General features: G+C 46.3%; 2 long non-coding RNA genes across 3 annotated transcripts in view; one reads left to right on the top strand and one right to left on the bottom strand.

The window, feature by feature from the left end:
- LOC105485294 (uncharacterized) overlaps nt 1–18,669 on the bottom strand; it is a 27,201-nt gene extending 8,532 nt beyond the window's left edge. The window contains exons 1-2 of the long non-coding RNA XR_011614584.1: nt 18,534–18,669; nt 11,327–11,430 (exon numbers count right to left, since the gene is read on the bottom strand). This is a non-coding gene — a long non-coding RNA (uncharacterized lncRNA). The remainder of the gene's footprint in view (nt 1–11,326; nt 11,431–18,533) is intronic.
- On the top strand, nt 16,829–21,476 carry LOC105485295 (uncharacterized). Of its 2 annotated transcripts, none has more exons than XR_989470.2 (4): nt 16,829–17,139; nt 19,750–19,850; nt 20,680–20,726; nt 21,230–21,476. It is a non-coding gene; the product is annotated as an uncharacterized lncRNA (long non-coding RNA). The 2 variants fall into 2 exon arrangements; XR_011614585.1 differs by lacking the exon at nt 16,829–17,139 and adding an exon at nt 18,752–18,955.

Genomic DNA, 21,476 nt, shown 5'->3' with positions numbered 1-21,476 from the left:
TGCTCCCGCCTTTGGCTGACAGTGGCCTTGTTGGAATGCACACGTGCCCACTAAGCCCTGGCACTCAGGGAACTTGATTGATCTCACTGAGAGGTGACAAAGTGCTAGCAGCCCTCACTCTCAGCGCCTCCTCGGCCTCGGCGTCCACTCTGGCCGAGGGCTTGAGGAGCCCTTCAGCCCGCCACGGCACTGTGGGAGCCCCTGTCTGGGCTGGCTGAGGCCGGAGCCTCCTCCCTCTGCTTACAGGGAGGTGTGGCGGGAGAGGCGCGGGCGGGAACCGGGGCTGCGCTCGTGGGCCCGTGTGAGTTCCGGCGGGCGCGGGCGCGGCTCGGCGGGCCCCGCACACGCAGCGGCCGGCAGGCACCGCCGGCCCAGGGCAGTGAGGGGCTTAGCACCCGGGCCAGCAGCTGCGGAGGTTGCGCCGGGTCCCCTAGCAGTGCCGGCCCGCGGCGGCGCAGCACTCAAGTTCTTGCCGGGTTTAGCTGCCTCCCGGCGGGGGCAGGACTTGGGACCTGCAGCTCCTCCCCCTGCGGTGGGCTCCCGCGCGGCCTGAGCCTCCCCGACGGGCGCCGCCCCCTGCTCCGTGGCGCCGGGTCTCATCGACAGCCAGAGGGCTGAGGAGTGCAGTCACGGCTCGGAACTGACGGGCAGCTCCGCCTTGCAGCCCTAGTGCAGGATCCACCGGACTTGGAGAACTTTTATATCTAGCTGGAGGATCCTACGTGCACCAATCAGCACTCTGTGTCTAGCTCAGCGTTTGTAAATACACCAATCAGCACTCTGTGTCTAGCTCAAGGTTTGTGAATACACTCACTTGGTACTCTGCATCTAGCTAACTACCACTCTGTGACTCTATCTCTAGCTCAAAGATTGTAAACGCACCAATCAGCACTCTGTCAACACGGACCGATCAGCTCTCTGTAAAATGGACCAATCAGCAGGATATGGGTGGGGCCCGGTAAGGGAATAAAAGCAGGCTGCCCGAGCCAGCGGTAAACTGAGCGGGTGCGCTTTCACCATGTGGAGTTTTGTTCTTTTGCTCTTTGCAATAAGTTGTTGCTACTCACTGTTTGGGTCCAGACTCCCTTTATAAGCTGTAACCCTCACCGCGAAGGTCTGCAAGCTTCACTCCTGGAGCCAGCAAGACCACAAACCCACTGGGAAGAAAGAACAACTCTAGACGCGCTGTCTTTAAGAGCTGTAACACACCATGAAGGTCTGTAGCTTCACTCCTGATATTGAGACCACGAACCCACCAGAAGGAAGAAGCTCCAGACACATCTGAAAGTCTGAAGGAACAAACTCCAGACACACCATCTTTAAGAACTGTAACACCACGAGAGCCCGCGGCTTCATTCTTGAAATCAGTGAGACCAAGAACCCACCCATTCCGGACACATCACCACCAGCTAATTGGTCTCCCACAGCCTGGAGGGACGAAAAAATGGTAAGTCTCGGTCTTATTTTGTCATTACTCCAATATCGATATTCTCCCACCCATGCTAAATCGCCTCTCCCCAGGGTACCTGTGGAGCTAGGAGGGCTGTCTCACCCATGCGCCAGACCCCCCCACCCCCCAGCATCCAGCCCCCTGCACCTTGCTTCCTGGCACTCCTGGGCCACGGTTTCTTGTGATGACCTGCTGCTGTCACCGCCGAGGCCTCAGGACGGGCAAAAGGAGGCGGAAGGTCCCTGCCTTTTTCTTCCTAGACTTATGATTCCACCCGGCCCACCACGGTGGAAGGCAGGCCCCAAGGTGGACCCTTTGGAGGGCAGAGTCTGTGTGTGGACTTAGTCTATGAGCGGGGCAGAGAATTGTGGAGGAGAAAGTGGTGGTTATCAGGCATCAAAGCGCCCCTGCCTTCTACACCCAATCCGGAGGATGTGGGGTCGGGGACCCTGCGCACTTCAAGAGAAGTGAATTATGTTGGACTTCAGGCTCCGTGAGTGTTAGGCTTGATGATCTGTGGTAGTTTAGAAGCCAGTGGGGGACGCTAAGGAGGATGGGGAGTGCATCCAGCGACAGGAGATGAGAGGCGCAACTTCCGCGAATCTGAAGCCGGGGGTTTTACTTTTTTTTTTTTTTTTTTTTTTGAGACGCAGTTTCACTCTTGTTGCCCTACCTGGAGTGCAGTGGCATCATCTTGGCTCGCTGCAACCTCTACTTCTCGGCTGCAAGCGATTCTGCTGCCTCAGCCTCCCACGTAGCTGGGATTGCAGGCACCTGCCACCAAACCCGGCTGATTCTTGTATTTTTAGTAGAGGCGGGGTTTCACCAAGTTGGCCAGGTTGATCTCAAACTCAAATGACCTCAGGTGATGTGCCTTCCTGGGCCTCCTAAAGTGCTGGAATTACAGGCGTGAGCCACTGCACCTGGCCTGTTTCCTCTCTGCGTGGTGGGGTTGCCTGGGATGTAGGACACCGAGGCCCGTACAGGGCAACATTATTTTAGGGTGCAGGATGTTGAGGGAAGTTGGGGTCAGAGGCTGAAGGACTGGAAAGGAGACCTGGGGATTAAGTAGGGAATCTTGGAGGGCCTTGTTTCAGTGTTTTGGGTGGAAGCTGACCACTTCATGTCATCTGAGGCTTCTGCCGGTCTTTGGAGGTCAGTTTACTTCGTATTGTCATCTGTGTCTGGAGGCTCTTGCAAGAACCTCAGTTTAAGGTTTTCTGCTGGGGGTGGATTTCCACTTGGAGGAAGACTTGCATTTTTAATATTGTGAAACATGAGCCCAAGGTTGCACTTCTTGTAGCTTTGCTGTGTCATTAGTGACTCAGTAGGCTGAGTAATGCCTCCTACCAACGGCAGGGAAAACTCTCCCCATTCTGAAAATGTGCAGACTAGGATTGAAATAAATTGATTCCCAGGAAACCTTGGGAGTTCGAATCCCCTTTAACTGGATGTTTCTGTACTCATTGTTAAAGGCCTTGCAGATATGATTAAATTAAAGGTCTTGAGATGGGGAGGCTGTCATGAATTATCTGGGTGGGCCCTAGTCATCAGGGTCCTCAAGGGAGGGACAGGGGGAGATCAGAGGAGGAAGCAGCAGGCAGGAGGAAGTGATGGTTGGAGAGAGGCAAGGAGAAGCTCCTCCCAGAACCGCCAGGAGGAACCAGCACCTTTACATTCACCCAATGAAACGGCCTCAGTCTTCTGCCCTGCAGAAGTGTCCGAAAATAAACGAGTTGTTTTAAGCCAGAGCGTGTGGGACTGTGTGAGAGCAGCCACAGGAAGCCAGTACAGCAGGACAGCACTGGGTCCCTTCCATTTGGGTTCACGGTTCGTCTTTGATTGGTGTCTTTTCTGGAAGGCCAGGTCTCTAACCTTGAGATGTATGAAGGCTGTGGTGGGACATCTGGGGAGAGGCAGCCTGGACCATGGGGGGACAAGCATGAGTGCACTGTATGAGAACTTGGTGGTACTGAGGGTGCGACTGGTTCAGATTCAGGTCTCCTAAGGTCCAGGAGGAGTCAGACTTGCACTGGTGGGTGGCAGTTACTTCATAAGAGGATCGTCAGCGTTGACTGAGGGGAGGATTGGGGGATCTTCAGGACTAGAGGCAGACCGAGGGCTAAGGCAGGCTAAGGTCCTGGGAGTTTGGTTGTTTGGAGCTGAAGAGCTCCCTTGGCTCATTCTATGCTTCCAGAGGGTTGAGTGGGTGAGGCCAGTGCTGCTCTTGTGAGTGGTAGCACTCAAATGGCCGTATTGGAGACGCGAGTCTCTTGCTGGAGAGGAACGGAGAGATTCCCCCGGTGGAGATAATTTTCTCCAGCAACAGCTTGGCTTCAGTGATGGCAGTAGCTTGTTTGCCGGGAAAAGCTCCTCTCATCTGAAAACGTGCAGGCTGAGATTGGAATGTGTTCATGCCCAGGAAACTTCGGGAGGTGAACAAATCCATTTGCCAGTGGAAAGGGACCGGAGAACTGGCTGTCGTCCCCCTCACCCTTGCCCCATCTCTGCTTGTGACCAGGACTGTTTCTGGCAGTCGGGGCAAGTTGAGGTTCCCTGGACCACCAGTACTTGTGGATTTCCTTTGCTGGGATGTATAATGTTGTGGAGGCCATTGGACTGCTGCTACAGTTCGGATGTTGTCCCCACCCAAATCTCTTGTTGAATTTTCATCCCCGATGGTGGAGGCTGGGTCTGGTGGGAGGTGTTTGGATCCGGGGAGTGGATCCCTCATGGCTTGATGCTGTCTCTGTGATCATGACTTCTTGGGAGATCTGCTGGTTTAAGTGTGTGGCACTCCTGCACCTCCCCAACCCAGCATCTTGCTCCTGTTCTGGCCATGTGACGAGCCTGCTCCCCCTTAGCCTTTTACCATGATTGTACAATTCCTGAGGCCTCCTCAGAAGCCAGGCAGATGCCGACATCATGCTTCCTGTAGTAGAGCCTGTGGAACCATGAGCCAATTCAACCTCTTTTCTTTTTTGTTTTTATTTATTTTTTTGAGACAGAGTCTCACTCTGTTGCCCAGGCTGGAGTGCAGTGGCGTGATCTTGGCTCACTGCAGCCTCCTCCTCCTGGGTTCAAGTGATTCTTGTGCCTCAGCATCCCGAGTAGCTGGAGCTACAGGCATGTGCCACCATACCTGGCTAATTTTCGTATTTTTAGTAGATACGGGGTTTCACCATGTTGGCCAGGCTGGTCTCAAACTCCTGACCTCAAGTGATCCGCCTGCCTCGGCCTCCCAAATTGGTAGATTTAGAGGCTTAAGCCACCATACCAGGACTAAACTTCTTTTCTGTATAAATTACCCAGTCCCAGGTATTTATTTATAGCAATGCAAGACTGACCTGCTACAACCGTATTTCAGGGGAGGGACCTGGGAGAGACCGAGCAGTCATCTGGGTATCTCCAAGCCCCAGCTGAGTGGATAAAATACCTAGTCTGGTTTCCAGGACCTCTTTCAGCCTCAGTGCCAGCAACCACTATGCCTTGAGTCTCCTAAGCCAGGCTACCGTCCCTAGAGGAGACTGGGCAGTGGAGGCAGGTGGTGAATTGAGGAAGAGTCATCTTAGCAATTGGCTATCTTAGCATATTTGTCAGCCAAGGACTTTCCTTGTGCTTCAGGGTGTTAGTGTGAACTTTCATTTGAGAATAGCTAATTTCTTGAGTAACAGTAAAGCCTCTTGTAAATTAGCCTATTGGGTTCCATTTTTAAAATTGTTTTTTATTGTGGGGAAATACATATAACAGAAAATTTATTATTTTTAATTTTTATAAATTATTTCATTGCTTCCATGATGATTTACAGGATTATCTTCAAACCAGTACAAATATTTCATAAATAGTATCTGGCCATTTTCTAACCAATTGAGTAATTTGTTGCACAATAAGCTACATCACATCTTTCAGCAAGAGATACATTAAATGTGAATAGTAAAGACATTACCTATGAATTAGGACACAATTAAAATTTGCTTTAGATATTAATTTGGGGGAGAGGACACCACACTTCTACTCAATGAAAAGAAACATTTTTACAGTCCACACATCTTTTTTTTTTAACACCTATTATGCCATGAATTCATAGGGAAGAGGTTCCAGAAGCACTGGCCCTACCCATTGGTTCTCATAAAGTGTGCTTCTCTGGGTGGAGCAGGCTGACACTTCAGTTGAACCCAGGTACCTTTCTCTTTGGCTCGTTTCTTTTTCTGATTACTTTCCTCACACGTTTCAGGAAGCTATCTCTATCTTGGCTCTTAGAGTGCTTCATGTGCTCAATACACACATTAATTCTCTTGGCAAGAATCTTGCCCTTAACTTGTTGGTTTACAACAATGCCAACAGCATGCTGAGGAACATTAAAGACTCTTCCAACTTTGCCATGGTAACACTTGTGGGGCTTCCTTTTTGAACAGTTCCCATTCCCTTGATGTCTACAATATCGTCTCTCTTACAGATTCATATATACTTGGCCAAAGGAACAACTCCATGTTTTCTAAAAGGCCTTGAGAACATATATCGGGTGCCTCTCCTCTTTCCCTTTGCGTTTGTCATTTTGGCGAATTACTGAAAGATGGCGGTCCTGGCTATAAAGGCCAAAATTGATGATTTTAACCATTTTTAAGTGTATACTTCAGTGGCATTAAATGTATTCACATTGCTGTGCCACCAGCACCAACATTCATGTCTAGAACCTCTCCATCATTCCAAAGTGAAACTCTGTGCCCATGAAACACTCACTTCCTGTCTCCCTCCCCTGACCCCAGCCCCTGGCAGCCCCATTCTACTTCCTCTCTCTACGAATTGACAACATAAGGGATGTCATATAAGTGGGATCAGACAGTATTTGTTCTTTTGTGACTGACTTATTTCACATAGCATAACGTCCTCAAGCTTCACCCAGGTTGTAGCAGGTACTAGAATTTTCTTCCTTTTTAAGGCTGAGTAATATTGGCTCTTGTGAACAATGCTGCTATGGACGTGGGGGTGCAGTTACCTGCTTGAGTCCTGTTCTCGGTTCCTTTTGGGCTCTGTGTTGAGGACTCCCTGGCACTGTCCTGAACTTTCTTTGTTTCCATAGCATACCAAATCAAGTTGGAGCCCAGGCGTCTGCCTGCCCTCTGAGTAACTGTTGGCCCTCTCACCTTATGCCTAGGTGTGAGCTTGTGTCTGTGTGGCCACTCAGGCTAATGTAGCCTCAGGAACTGGCCCTCTGTGGGTGTGGGGAGCTGTGGGGTGTGTTCTGTCTGACACTCCCTCTTTGTGTTCCTGAGGTTGGAGTCTTCTGCTAAGAGGGTGACTTGTGGTGTTTGAGAGGAGTCTGGCAAGGCTGGGGTGAGGATGAGTGGAAGACGGATGGTGAGGCATGGGGAGGCCATCCCTCAGGGGACAGGGAGGGGCTGCACTGAGGTTGGGAAGGTGGTGAACAGCAATAGGAGGGGGGCATACTGGGATTTCATAGCAAGTGAGTCTGGAAGCAGAAGTGTTGGGTGTTCCCAGGTCTGAACCATATGGGGAACGCTGAGGCCAAGTAAATGGCTCAGAACTTGGTCAGCAGTGGCTTGGACTGACTTTGGGGCAGTGGTAACTGCACACAGCCAAGAGGCTGATGCCAGAGCCACAGACTCCAAGGCTGAAGTGCCTGATTAATCGGCCCTTGGCCGCCATTGCATTCTTCAGTGAGGACCACTGAGGCAGGTCCTGCCCTTTCATGTGTAGAAAGGGAGATTGGCCATGGGTAATGGGAAGTCTAACTGGGGGAAGAAAGTCTGGAGAGTGACATGGTTTGGATCTGTGTCCCCACCAAATCTCACATGCAATTGTAATCCTTGATGTTGGAGTGGGGCCTGGTGGGAGGTGATTGGATCATGGGGGTGGGTTTCTCATGAATGGTTTAGCATCATCCTCTTGGCTTTGTTCTTGCGATAACGAATGAGTTCTTGTGAGATCTGGTCATTTAAAAGTGTATAGTTCCTTTCTGCTCTCTTTCTTTTGCTCCTACTCTGGCCGTGTCATGTGCCTGCTCCTCCTTCATCTTCCACCATGATTGTGTTTCCTGAGGTCTCCCCAGAAGCCGAGGAGATGCCAGCATCATCTTCCTGTACAGCCTGTGAAACCATGAGCCAACTAAACCTCTTTTCTTTATAAATCATCCAGTCTTAGGTATTTCTTTGTATCATTGCAAGAACAGACTAGTAAAGAGAAGATTTGAGGTCTGAAATGTAGACATGGAAGGAGAGTCCCAGGTATAGGATTCAGTGACAGTCTCCTTAGTCATGGCATCCAAGGAAGATAAGATGGGGGAAAGTCAGGGATCCAATTCTGGCAGTAGCCAATTTTAGAACCCCCCTGTGTCATTGTTCGGTCTCAGGAAGAGGGGAGTGGGTGGTAGTGTTAATTTCTTTAGGGAATGCACTCTCCCCTGAAGGGAAGATATCGTGTCCCAGGTAATGCAGTGGATGCTGCATGATTGCATTTTGTCTTTAGAGACCTTGTGGTCCTTGTGGGTGAGAGCTTGGAGTAAATGCGGGTGTCAACTGCAAACTGCCAAAATCAGGAAAGCAGAGAAGATAGTCATCTACTGATACAGTTTGGATGTTTATCGCCTCCAAATATCATGTTAAAATGTGATCCCCAATGTTGGAGGCAGGACCTGTGGGGAAGTGTTTGGGTCATGAAGGTGGATGCCTCATGAATGGCTAGTTGCATTCTCCCGGTAGTGAGTGAGTGCTCACTCTTAGTTCACATGACATCTGGCTATTGAAAAGAACCTGGTCCTTTCTTCCCCCTCTCTCTTGCTCCCTTCCTCTTGTCATGTGATGCTTGTTCCCTTTACCTTCCACCTTGAGTGGAAGCTTCCCAAGGCCTCCCTAGAAGCTGATGCTGGTGCCATACTTCTTGTGCAGGCTGCAGGACTGTGAGCCAAATAAACTTCTTTTCTTCATCAATTACCGAGGCTCAGGTATTCCTCTACAGCAATGCAAAATGGACTAAGACATCTACACACTGAATGAGGACAGGGCTTTAGAGAAAGGTTAAATCCCTCAGGTTTGCATCTAGGGTTCAAGAGAAATAAGTAGGGCTCAGTAAGCCCCTGAGACACGAAAGTTCATCTGCATTGTTGATTTTTCCATGTGAAGACAGCAAGTCTTGTAAGCTGAGGTGAAGAAGTATACCGAAAAGTCAGAAGAGTATCACTGACTGAGGTGAGTGTCCAGGTGAGCTAGAGGCCAGGATGGTGTTGAAGTTAGGAACTGGAGGAGTTCTGGGTTTGACTATTTTGCTTATTGTTTTTGTTTGGGAATAGGTAGTTTCCCTCACCAAGATGGTGTTATTATAGGGATTGGGCGTGGGGACAAAGAGCCCATAATTCAAAGCCTTGAATTATGCAAACATGTTGGGAGGGCATGGAAAGATCTATTTCGGCCTCTCGAATTTGGCCTATATCAGGTGAGTAAGTAGCCTAAAGGAAGTCAGGTGTCGTCGTGAATATAATCTGTAGTGAATATAATCTGTAGTGAATATGGTCTGTAGTGAATATGGTCTGTAGTGAATATGGTCTGTAGTGAATATGGTCTGTAGTGAATATGGTCTGTAGTGAATATGGTCTGTAGTGAATATGGTCTGTATTTGAGAGTTTAAAGGGGGTTCAGGGGCTTTGAACAGGAGCAAGAAAACGTAGGTGGTCAATGAGAGTTACACAAGGACAAAGGTGCACAGACATGGAGTCAGGGACTTCAGAGGCGGGCCCTTGGCAGCGCCAAGAATACTGGAATTCAGGTTGGGGAGTAGCTTTCCTCCCAGAAGGTTTGCTCAGGATCGTGAAGCTGAGCATGAAGCTGTGGTGGGCACTCAGAGGTCCTAGTCAGAAAGGAAGAGGTTTAGGTAAAGTAGGAGGTGACCAAGTGTGGTTTCTGTGCTCTAAGCATGGTTGGAAAGTAAGAAGCGCTCATGGTGGAACATTGCCCTTGAGTCCACGAGGAAGGTGGTGTGTGGCCATCAGTGGGCTGATGAATTCCTTTCATGCATCTGGTTAGTGTGGACACACAGGGGAAGTTCCCATGGAAAAAATAAAGTGGGGAGATGGACACTTATTCCTTTTTGCATCTTAAGGCTAGGCAATCCAGAGTCTTTCTTTACAATATCTACAATTCTTTACAGTATCTTGAAGAATCCCTATCTGGGGGGGTTTGGAGGGAACAGATTGCCCTGGCTTGTTTTCTTTGAAGTGTTTAAGTTGTGAAACCATTAGTTTGCACTGTGTTTACTTGACTTTTTCTGCAATGGAATCCTCATGTTGTTGGCCTAGTGCACGCATTTCAGAGAGAGGAACATTTTGCTAATTTACATAGTGTTTTTGGCTAACATCCTAATTACTGCTGTAAGCCATTTATGAACCTAGTGACCAAAGCAGGAGCCATCTGGATGTCCAGAATGAGACCAGAGCAGTCCTTCTAGATACTGTCTAGTTTGTGTCTTCAGGGAGAGACAGATTCATCTGTGTTGCCTGCAGTCTTTTGTCTCTTTGACTAATCAGTTTTTGAGGGATGACAATGGGAACTGATTCTAAGTTTCTCCACTATGGTTTCAGCCTCAGGGATGTTCTGATTTCTTGAAGGTTCTTGTGAAAAGGCCCATCTGGCTTTTTCAAACCAAAAAGTGGCATGTCCCAGGCCCACTGACAGATAAGCACATTGGTAAAAGCCAGGGAGCATATGCCCCTGAGGACTGTTCTGCGTTGATGTCTAAATTTTTCCCTATGTGTATGGGGTCCAGAAACAGCAGCATGCAAATGTGAGTGACAGCAAGGCATGGAGTCCTGCTTACGTGAGCGCTCAGATTACTGGCTTTCCATCACAAATGGAGAAGGACATAGCCCAAGCTGGGATGAAGAGCTGGGGCAGGGCTGGCTGATGGAGGACAGGAGGGTTGGGGAGGGCAAGGTCCGGGGTTTTTCAGGGGACAAAGGAAGAGATGGAAGCAGGAATCTAAGAACTTCCCAAGAAAAGCTCAGATGGCTCACCCTTTACTTGTACTAATATTCAAAGAAGAGTTAGTATGAATTCTTCACTCACTTCCAGAAAATAGAAGAGAGGCATGCCTCGCCACTCGTTTTCTGAGGCCAGCATTACCCTGATACCAAATGAACACATATTTTACAAAGAGAGAAAATTCCAAACCAGTATCTCTTATGAATAGGGACATAAAAACCCTCAACAAAATGCTAGCCGATGGTGAGCGTCCGTTGCACCTCCTGGACACTGGTGGTTTTCGCTCAATCCTTGTATATTTTGATTTTGTTCTTTAGGTTAAGCCTCTTTCCCCTCAGCTTTTTTCCATAATACCATCTGGGATAAAATGTTAAAATACTTTATAAGTGACTTTATTTTTTTTTTCACTTTACATGCCAGCATTTCTTCATCTATTACATGTAATTCTTTTTTAAATGCATACACAAAGGGGTTCATTTTCTATTTATATAAATTTCATGACATCTGTTTTATCTTGACTTTCTCCTTTTAATTTTAATTAAATTTGATGTCTTTCTCTAAGACACATTTTTTCTCTGTTTAAAATTGCCAGTTCAGCTTTCTCTTTTTTTATTTTGTTTTTTTAATTTTTAATATATTTATATATTTATTTATGTTTTATTGGCAAGGACATGGAGCCACAGGAAGTCTTATTTATTGCTGGTGGAAATGCAAAATGGTGCTGCCACTTTGGAAGACACTTTGACACTTTTTACAAAACTAAACATTTCTTACCACAGGATCCAGTAGTCATGCTCATTGGTATTTACTCAAATGAATTGACAGCTTATGTCCAAACAAAAACCTGCACATTACGTTTATAGAACTTTATCTATAATTGCCAAACCTTCGAAGCTACCAAGATGTCCTTCAGTAGGTGAGTGAATGAACTGTAGTACATCTAGGCAATGGGATGCTATTCAGCACCAAAGGGAAATGAGTTGACAAGCCCTGAAAAGACATGGAGGAAAGTTAAATGCATACTAAGAAAAGGAAGCCCATTTGAAGAGGCTGCAGACTGTATGATGCCAATTATATGACATTCTGCAAAAGAAAAATATGGAGATAATAAAGTGATCTGTGGTTACCAGGTGTTATGGGGGAGAGAGGGGTGAGCAGACTGAGCACAGATGCCTTTTAGGGCAGTGAAACTGTTCTGCATGATACGCAATGGTGGGTACATGTCATTGTACATTTGTCCAAACCTATAGAGGTACAACATCAAGAGTGAAACCGAATGTAAGCCATGGACTTTAGGTGCTAATGATGTGTGGATTTATGGATCGTAACAAATATGCCACGGAGATGGGAGATCTTGACCATGCCAGGGAGGCGGGGTGTGTGCGGAGATGGCGGGCATATGGGAACTCTGTACTTTCCACTCAGTTCACCCTTGAGCCTAAAGCCAATCTAAAAATAAAGCTTATTAATTAAAATAATAAATATCATCTTAAATAAAAAGGTTTTTCTTTTAACAAATGTTAGCCAATTACTTTAAAAATGACTTTTGGAAGCATAATTTACACACATTAAAATGGACTTATTTTAGGTGAATAGTTTAATGAATTTTGGCAGCTGGATACAGTCATGTCCCCATCATCACAGTGAAGATAAAGAACGGTTCTATACCTCTGAGTAATTCCTGTTAACTCCTCTGGGGTAGAGTCCCTCTCCCCAACACCTGGCCGTGGGCAATCACTCATCCACTTTGTCGCTACAATTCTGCCTACCTAGGAGTTCTCATCAATAGAATCAGACATAGCCCTTCGTTTTTGCTGTTTTCACTGAGTATGATTCTCCAGCGATCCATCGATGTTACTGCATGCATCCTAGTCCATTTCTTTTTTTTTTTATATAGTGGAATAGTATTCCATTGTCTGAATCCACCACCTGGTGTTGGATATTTGGGTTGTTTTCAAGTATTTATTTGAGATAAGTATTACAAAACTGCTGTGAACAGTCATGTAAAACTTACTGTATGAACATAGTTGTTCATTTCCCCTTGGTAAATACTATATTTGGGAGGGACTAATAACTTCTCATCTTTGAAAATTTTTTTTTTGCTTAAAACAAAACATTTATTATTATTATTATTTCATAGTTTTTAGGGAACAGGTGGTGTTTGGTTGCATGGAAAAGTTCTTTAGCGGTGATTTCTGAGATTTTGGTGCACCCATCACCCGAGCAGAGTAGATTATACCCCATGTGTAGTCTTTTGCCCTCACCTTGCTCTCCCGCCCTTCCACCCTATTACCCAAAGTCCATTACATCATGGTTTGCATCCTCATAGCTTAGGCCCCTATCCTTCTTTTTATAAAAATAGAAACAGGGTCTAGCTCTCTCACCCAGGCTGGAGTGCAGTGGTGTGACCATAGCTCACTGCAGCCTTGAACTCTTGTTCAAACCTCCCAAACAACTGGGATTAAGGCGTTGAGCCACTATACCTGGCCTACCAAATCACTTCTTCTTTTTTTTTTTTTTTTCTGATCTTGCTGCTTTAACATTTTCCTTGCTCTGTAGTTGACTTCCATCTTTTATACCTGTCTTTGCACACTTCTAAGAGTATCTCCCTAGGGAAAAGAAAATCTCATTTTGGGAGATTGCTTACCTTTCACAATTAAAGAGGTGCCACTCCTACACAAGGGTTAAGAGAGCAGGTTGGGGAACTGCCCAGGAGGTAAGGGTTGGATTAGGGGAGCTGATCGGGGTAAGGGTTGGTTACAGGAGCTGCTTAGGGGTAAGGGGTGGTTAGGGGAGCTGCTCAGGAATAAGGGGTTGTTAGAGGGGAGCTGTTCAGGAATAAGGGGTGGTTGGGGAGCTGTTCAGGAATAGGGGGTGGTTAGAGGAGAGCTGCTCAGGAATAGGGGGTGGTTAGAGGGGAGCTGTTCAGGGATAAGGGGTGGTTAGAGGGGAGCTGCTCAGGAATAGGGGGTGGTTAGGGGAGCTGTTCAGGAATAGGGGGTGGTTAGGGGAGCTGTTCAGGAATAAGGGGTGGTTAGAGGGGAGCTGCTCAGGAATAGGGGGTGGTTAGGGGAGCTGTTCAGGAATAGGGGGTGGTTAGGGGAGCTGTTCAGGAATAGGGGGTGGTTAGGGGAGCTGTTCAGGAATAGGGGGTGGTTAGGGGAGCTGTTCAGGAATAGGGGGTGGTTAGGGGAGCTGTTCAGGAATAGGGGGTGGTTAGGGGAGCTGTTCAGGAATAAGGGGGTGGTTAGAGGGGAGCTGCTCAGGAATTAGGGGTTGTTAGAGGGGAGCTGCTCAGGAATAGGGGATGGTTAGAGGGGAGCTGCTCAGGAATAAGGGGTGGTTAGGGGAGCTGCTCAGGGGTAAGGGGTAGGCTGTGGAAGCTTCTCATCCCTTCCTGGGATGGTTTGAGGAGCGGCTCAGGTGTTTAGAAGTTTGACTTATGTCTCTGGCAAGAAAAACACAGAGCCTAGAAAACTGGAGAGAATCTATCAGCCTGCATGACTGAATTCAGATGGCTTTTAGTGCTTTTAGTCGGCAGTAGTAGTGTAGAGTAGAATGTACTGAAAATTGAGGTTCTTGATATGGCGCAGATGTGTGTGTGAGTTTGACAGGGACGGGCTCAGCAGGTGAGGCAACAGTCTTGCTCGCATTCATGTTTGGGGTGTGTGGAGGCTAGAGGTGGGAGAGGAGCTGTCAGTCCCCTGCTCAGCCCCAGCTCTCATGACTTGCAGGACTGTGGATGTGACATGAGGTGTCTGCTGCCCTCTCTGGTTCTTTTTGTTTAATCAGAGACACTGTTTTCATGTAGATTTTTGTCCCCAAACAATTCATTAATTGAGTTGTCACTAAATGGTTTCTGGCTGCTTTTTTATTTTTTATTTTTAATTTTTTTTTGTGACAGTATCTTTCTCTGTCACCCAGGCTGGAGTGCAGTGGCACAATCTCGGCTCACTGCAGCCTCAAACTCCTGGTCCCAAGCGATCCCCCTGCCTCAGCCTACTGAGCATCTGGGACTACAGGTGCGCGATACCACACCTGGCTAATTTGTATATTTTTGGTAGAGATGGGTTTTGCTGTGTTGCCCAAGCTGGTCTTGAACTTTGGTAGAGATGACTTTTGCCGTGTTGCCCAAGGTGGCCTTAAGCGATCCACCCACCCCAGCCTCCCAAAGTGCTGGGATTACAGGCATGAGCCACCATGCCCAGCCATTGGACTGCTTTTTTTGTGTGTGTGTGTGTGCCTGCTTTTCATTTATAACCTTGCCCGTACAGGGGAGTTTCCGGCTGCCCCTGACATCTAAGAGAGTGTTAATGTGACAAGGAGAAGGATGTGCTGATCTGTGGCAAAAGGAACTTCCGGTTAAGTGGCCAGCCAAGGCACCCATCAGTTAATAGAGGACTGGGAAATTGAAATTGCAAATCTGATACTGAATATCGTTCTTTAGTCATGGGGAATGTTTTCCATTTAAAAAAAATGTTTTTCTGTAATAACATTTTAAAGTATGTTTTTGAGGTTTTGATACAGACGGCTAAAGCTCAATGAGCCATTCAACTTGTAGAAAATAATAGGAAGAATTTCAAAAGGAAATAAGTCATTTCACCTCTTTGAGGACAACATTGATTGCTCCAGAGGTTCCCGAGGTTACTTAAGTCAGGGCACCCTTTTAGTGCATGGCAGCTTTTTTCGTGGCACCCCTTGGATAAAAGTAATACCTAACAGTTTTGTTTACTAAGTAGTAATGCTCAGACAATAAATATCCATGTCCTCACAACTAGATATAATTTACGAAAATAACACATAAATCAAAATAAAAGAAAATATTTCATCCTTAAATAGCAAGGGCCACTTGCTTATGAGTGAGCACAGCTGCTGGTCACGCACAATTCCCTATCTCTGGAATCGTTGGACACAGTCACCCTCATTTCTTGGTCCACCTTGACTTTTGTTTGAGTCTCGCTTTTTTTGTAGCAGCTAAAAAAACCCCAGCTCCACAAAGATATGGCATCATCTACTAGTTTCCGGGAATGTGATTGTGTGTTCTGAAAGCAGAAAGTGTCCTGTGGGACTCCTGGGAATCTGTGGTCCCACCACTGTTCCTTAGCACACAGTTGGGAACCACTGGAGCAAGTCCAGTTTCAAGTTTGCAGCTGCCCTCTCAGGGAATGTGCAGGTGTCCCATCAGGCACAGAAGGCTCCTCACCCACTGTCGTGTGACTATAAAAGATTTGTGACTCTGTAAGCAGCACTTAATGAAAGGTATCTCAATGGCGACAGAAATCAAGGAAAATCCTTCACTACTGTACCCCTGCAAGGGCACGTGATGCAAATTAATTTACCAGATTCTCCTCGTTGGGTGAAAAAGTTCCAGTAACAGTGGAAAGAGAATTCCGCCCCTCTTGGCTATGCTTTGCTCTGTCTGGCCCCGAACTGAAAATTGAGCTCAGTTTCCTCATTCTGAAGTGAGCTGGGGATAGCGCCTTTGCCCAGCTTGCTCAGGTGCAGTATCTGTTGGATTTGATTATTAAACCTCCAACAGGAGCTGCTGGACCAGACAGGGGGATTGGGACTCAAGGTCGGGGATGGAGCACAGGGAGCCTTTCTTGTGCTGATGACCGACCGGTCAGACTTCAGCATGGCCCAGTCAGCTGTGGCCGTTTCTGAGCCTGATTGATCCCTTTGGGAAATGACCACATATTAAAGCAAATCGGATTCAATATATAGCCTGATTGGTTGTTTCTGTGACTGGAAGGGACTTCCCAAATGGCCCCCTGCAGGATTACAATATTGGGAGCTGCAATTATTTGAGCATCTGTGGATGAGATTCCATACAGAAAAAAACAGACCGGAAATCCTTCCCTGGGTTTTGTAAAAGTCGATTCAGACAGATGGGGCTGTCTATTACATTTTTTGCTTTGGGAAATAATTATAATGTAGATGGCTTCAACCTTCAGATTGCTATAGCTTTCTTTATAGTCCACATCCTTAATTCTACTTTTTTTTCTTACTGATCAATTCTTAGACCTTTTCCATTTGGAAAACTCTTTCTCTAATCCCCACACACTCGACTAGTCTCACCACAAATGTTTCTGCCCCTTTCCTTCAAGTTACGAAGGTTCACCAGGGTGAGAGAAACAGAAATGGCAGCTCAGTGTGAGCCTGTAGGAAATCCCTTCTATAGATTCATACTTTTAGGATGGATCCTAATGTGAGATGAGGAATATATTTCCATGAAATTTCGTTGAATAGATAACACACAACATTGGTGGAGGCGGAGAGAGAAAAGAAAATATCTCCTTAAGTTAGACCCAAAGAGAACGGCCAATTATACACAGGCGGATGCTCACTAACCTGTTTTTAAAATAAATTTTTAGGTTTTGAACGAATTTAGATTTGCAGAGAGAATGCAAAGATAGTACAGAGCGCTCCCGCATGGAGAGCCCACACCCCATTTCCCCTATGGGCAACATCTTATGTTATCATCGTGCATCAAGAAACCGGCAATGGCACCTTGCTATGGACTATGCACTCTGCACGTTGCATGGGTTTTGTCAGCTTCTCACAAATACCCTTTATCTGTGTCACAGTCCCATTCAGAAACCTCATGTGTAGTTACCATGTCTCCCCAGCCTCCTCTGGTCTGTGACAGTTTTCTAGATGTTCTTTGCTTTTAAGTGACCTTGACAGTTTGGAGAACAGGTCAGTATTTTGCAGGATGTCCCTCAGTCTGGGTTTGTCTGTTTTCTCACCACTGAAGTGGGGTTCTGGGCTCTTGGAAATAACACAATAGAGGTGAAGTGTCCTTCTCTGGTACACACGTTCATGAATCTTGGCTGTGCATTTACCTAGCAGGGAAATTGCTGTGAAAGTGCGTGTGTGTATCTTTAACTTCTGTAGATAGAGTCAAACAGTTTCCAAGGCGGTAGTCCAATTTACAGGCCACCAGCAGTGTCTGAAAGCTTCTGTTTCCCTCCAACCTCACCATAGGTGTGTCACAGCTCATTCAAGCTGCTATCACAAAGGATCTTGGACTGGGTAATTTATAACCATGGAAACATTGCTCACAGTTCTGGAGGGTTGGGAAGTCTAAGATCAAGGCACCAGCAGGCCATTTGGTGAGGGCTGATCTCTGCTCCACAGATGGTGCCTCACTGCTGTGTCCTCACATGGCATGAGCGATAAAGGGCCAAACAGGCTCCCTCAAGGCCCCCCCCACTCTCCTCCCACCTTTTTTTTTTGTTTGAGATAGGGTCTCGCTCTGTTGCCCAAGCTGGAGTGCAGTAGCATGATCTTTGCTTACTGCAACCGCTACCTCTTGGGTTCCAGTGATCCTCCCGCCTCAGCCTCCTGAGTAGCTGGGATTATAGGCATGTGGCACCATACCTGGATGATTTTTGTATTTTTAGTAGAGACAGGGTTTCGCCATGTTGTACAGGCTGGCCTCGAACTCCTGAGCTCAGGCAATCCACCCACATTAGCTTCCCAAAGTGCTGGGATTGCAGGCGTGAGCCACTGTGCCTGGCCCTCAGCCCTTACATAAGGACACTAGTCTCACTCACGAGGGCTCCACCCTCATGACCTAGCCACCTTCCAAAGGCCCTACCTCCAGATGCCATCAAATTGGTGGTTAGGATTTCAACATACGAACTTGGTGGGAAATACATTTGGACCACAGCAATCTACTACTGTCATTCTTTTTAATGTTTTCCATTCTGTGTGTTGTAGTATCTCAAAGTAATCATTTTCATCTTAATGAGGGTGAGAACTTTTTTATATGCTATTGGCAACTTTGATACTCTCTTCGGCAAAGCACCTGTTAAGGTCCTTGGTTTTCTATGGGGTTGTCTGTTTTTTTCTTACCTGTAGGTGTTGTTTGTATCATTGAGATACAATTTCTTTGTCAGTTAAATATCTTCTTCCCACTCTATGGCTTGGATTTTGGCTCATTTAAGGTTTCTTATAATGGACAGAGTTGTTCATTAAAATGTCATCCAAAACATACTCTTTTTCATTTATGGTAGAGTTTTTTGTGTCTGCTTTAAGTGTCTTTCCCTACTCTGAAGTCATGAAGGTATTTTGCTGTGTTTTCTTACCAAAGCATTGTTGTTTCACTTTTCACATTTTGGTAAGCTGGTATTGATTTTTGTATATGGTGGTAAGTGGAGGTTACATCTTTCTCCCTTCCTCCTCTTTTCCGCCCGTCCTTCCGCCCGTCCTTCCGCCCGTCCTTCCGCCCGTCCTTCCGCCCGTCCTTCCGCCCGTCCTTCCGCCCGTCCTTCCGCCCGTCCTTCCGCCCGTCCTTCCGCCCGTCCTTCCGCCCGTCCTTCCTCTTTCCTCTCTTTCTCTCCTTCTTTCTTTCTCCTCATATAAATACTTAATTTTCCCATCTCACGTGTTAGAAATCCTGCGTTTCCTGCGCTCTGTGGGGCCACCTTTGTCACAACGCAGGAGGCCATCCGTGCAGTGGGTTTCTTGAGTCTGTTCCTTTGTCACAATGCAGGAGGCCATCCATGCAGTGGGTTTCTTGAGTCTGTTCTGTTTCAGTGTTTTGTTTGTCTGCCCTATGGTCTGAATGTTTGTGTCCTCCCAAATTTCATATGTTGAAATCTAATTCCCAATGTGATAGAATGAGGAGCTGGGGCCTTTGGGAGGGAGGAGCTCATGGGGGTAGATCCTCACAAATGGGATTAGTGCCCTTGTAAATGAGGCCCCAGAGAGCTCCCACATCCCTTTTGCCATGTGAGGTTGCAGCAAAGAGATGGCTTCTCTGAACCAGGAACCAGGCTTCAACACCAAGTCTGCTAGCACCTTGATCTTCCACTTCCCAGTCCCCAGAACTGCGAGAAACACATTTCTGTTGTTGGAAGCCACCCGGTTTGTGGTGGTGTGTTATAACAGCTAGGACACACTGAGACGTGGTGGTGTGTTACAACAGCTAGGACACACTGAGACGTGGTGGTGTGTTACAACAGCTAGGACACACTGAGACGTGGTGGTGTGTTACAACAGCTAGGACACACTGAGACGTGGTGGTGTGTTATAACAGCTAGGACACACTGAGACGTGGTGGTGTGTTGTAACAGCTAGGACACACTGAGACGTGGTGGTGTGTTATAACAGCTAGGACACACTGAGACGGTCTGCCACCTCCACGGCATCTGTGACCTTCAGCTCTGAGCGGTGTGACTGCCCAGCAGAGCAAGCTCCTGCCTGGATCTTGCAAGGCTCTTCCAGTCCTTTTGCATTTTTGAATAACTTACTTAAAAAAAGTTGGTAAATTTTTACTTTGAAATAATTTCAATCTGACAGAAAATTTGCGAGAATAGTACAAAGAATTTTGTACTATGGAACACGTGCTTCCCAGCGCCACACAGTTAAGGAGATGTCTGACAGTCCTCTTTCCTGTACAGGTAATATTATTTTCCTTTTGTAAATTAGTATTTATTCTGAGAGGGAGATACTTTGATACTATGTAAATACCCTGTTACACATCATTCTTTAATCCATTAGTTTTAGCATTTGTTGATGATTCTGAGTTGATTGTTAACATGGTGGTTTTCAAATGATGATTTTTCTAACCCCATTGTTGCTACATTTATTTGTTGCTGTTATGGGTTGAATTGTGTGTTCATAACCCCAGCACCCAAGTTCGTAACTCTTAGCACCTCAACATGTGACCTTATTTGGAGTTTGGTCTTTACAGAGGTGATCAAGATAAAATAAGGTTATTAGGGTGGGCCCCAATCCAATAAGACAGGTGTCCTTATAACAAGGGAAGATTTAGGTGGAGAGACACACACACACGGAGGATGATAGGAAGACCCAGGAGAAAGCAGCCATCTACAAGCCAAGGAGAGAGGCTTGAACAGACAATCTCTTAGCCTCAGAAGGATTCAACCCTATGGACACCTTGATCTGGGACTTCCAGCCTCCAGAGCTGTGAGACAATACATTTTTGATGTTGAGGCTACTAGGTTTGTGATCTCTTGTCACAGCTGTCCTAGGAAACAGTTTTCTATGATAAGGAAGAGCTCTTCGGCCTCCCTTATTGGTTGAGTTACTTTGATCGGTGTGAACTTAGGGGACTTTGCTGCTTGCATTGTCCTAGATGGGGCAGGAGATCCCACAAGCTGGTGCCGTGTCCTCTGGACCTGCCTTGTTGTTGTTTTTGTTCAGGTTGTGTCAGGTCCACGTTATTCTCTCTCCATACCTGGCCTAAAGTCAGCCCCTTTCCCACAGAGTCCAGGTTCCTGAGAGAGAAGAATGATGTTCGAAAGCCAAGCACGGTGAGTCACACAAGCTTTCTGAAACAGCTTGTCACATTCCACAAACAGATCTGTTTGAATTGTGGGATTTCAGTGATCTGTAGAACACTTGAGCGAGTGTTGATAGCTTTACAAAAATGAGGCTTCCTCTTGTTGAACTCTCCATTTTATTAGGTTTTCTTCCATTTGTCACACTTGTAGTTTATGGTTTTCTGTCCAGAGATACTGTGTGTCAGTCAGATTTATTTCTAACTTTTTGATGTTCTTTCAAGACTATTTTAGCTTGTTTTAGCTATTCTAAAACTGATTTTCTTACTGTTTGTTATTGATGTACTGAAATAGTTGATTTTTGCCTGTTGGTCTTACATCTAATAAACCAATTTATTGGTTCTGATGATGTATTCATAGATTATTTTGGATGGTCTACACACACAATTATATTTCCTGAGAAAAAGGCAGTTTTATTTCTTCCTTTCCAATACTTATACATTTAGCATCTTTTTCACACCTTTCTGCACCAGCAGGACATTCAGAACAAGGCTGAAAAGAGAGAGAAAAGGCATTCTTACCTTCTCGCGGTCTCCAAGGGAAAGCTCTCAGCATTTCACAGTTGAGTACGTCTGCAGTAGGCTTGCTTTCTGTAAATACTTACTGTCATATTATAAAAGTTTCTTTCCAGTTTAAGTTTACTGAGAGATTTTCTAAAAATCGTTAATAAATGTTGACTTTTAATAAAGGCATCTATTTATATATATATCTATTAAGCTAATC

Source organism: Macaca nemestrina, chromosome 16 (genome assembly GCF_043159975.1).
Source record: "Macaca nemestrina isolate mMacNem1 chromosome 16, mMacNem.hap1, whole genome shotgun sequence".
NCBI lineage: Eukaryota > Metazoa > Chordata > Mammalia > Primates > Cercopithecidae > Macaca > Macaca nemestrina.
This window is presented reverse-complemented; position numbering and strand designations above follow the sequence as displayed.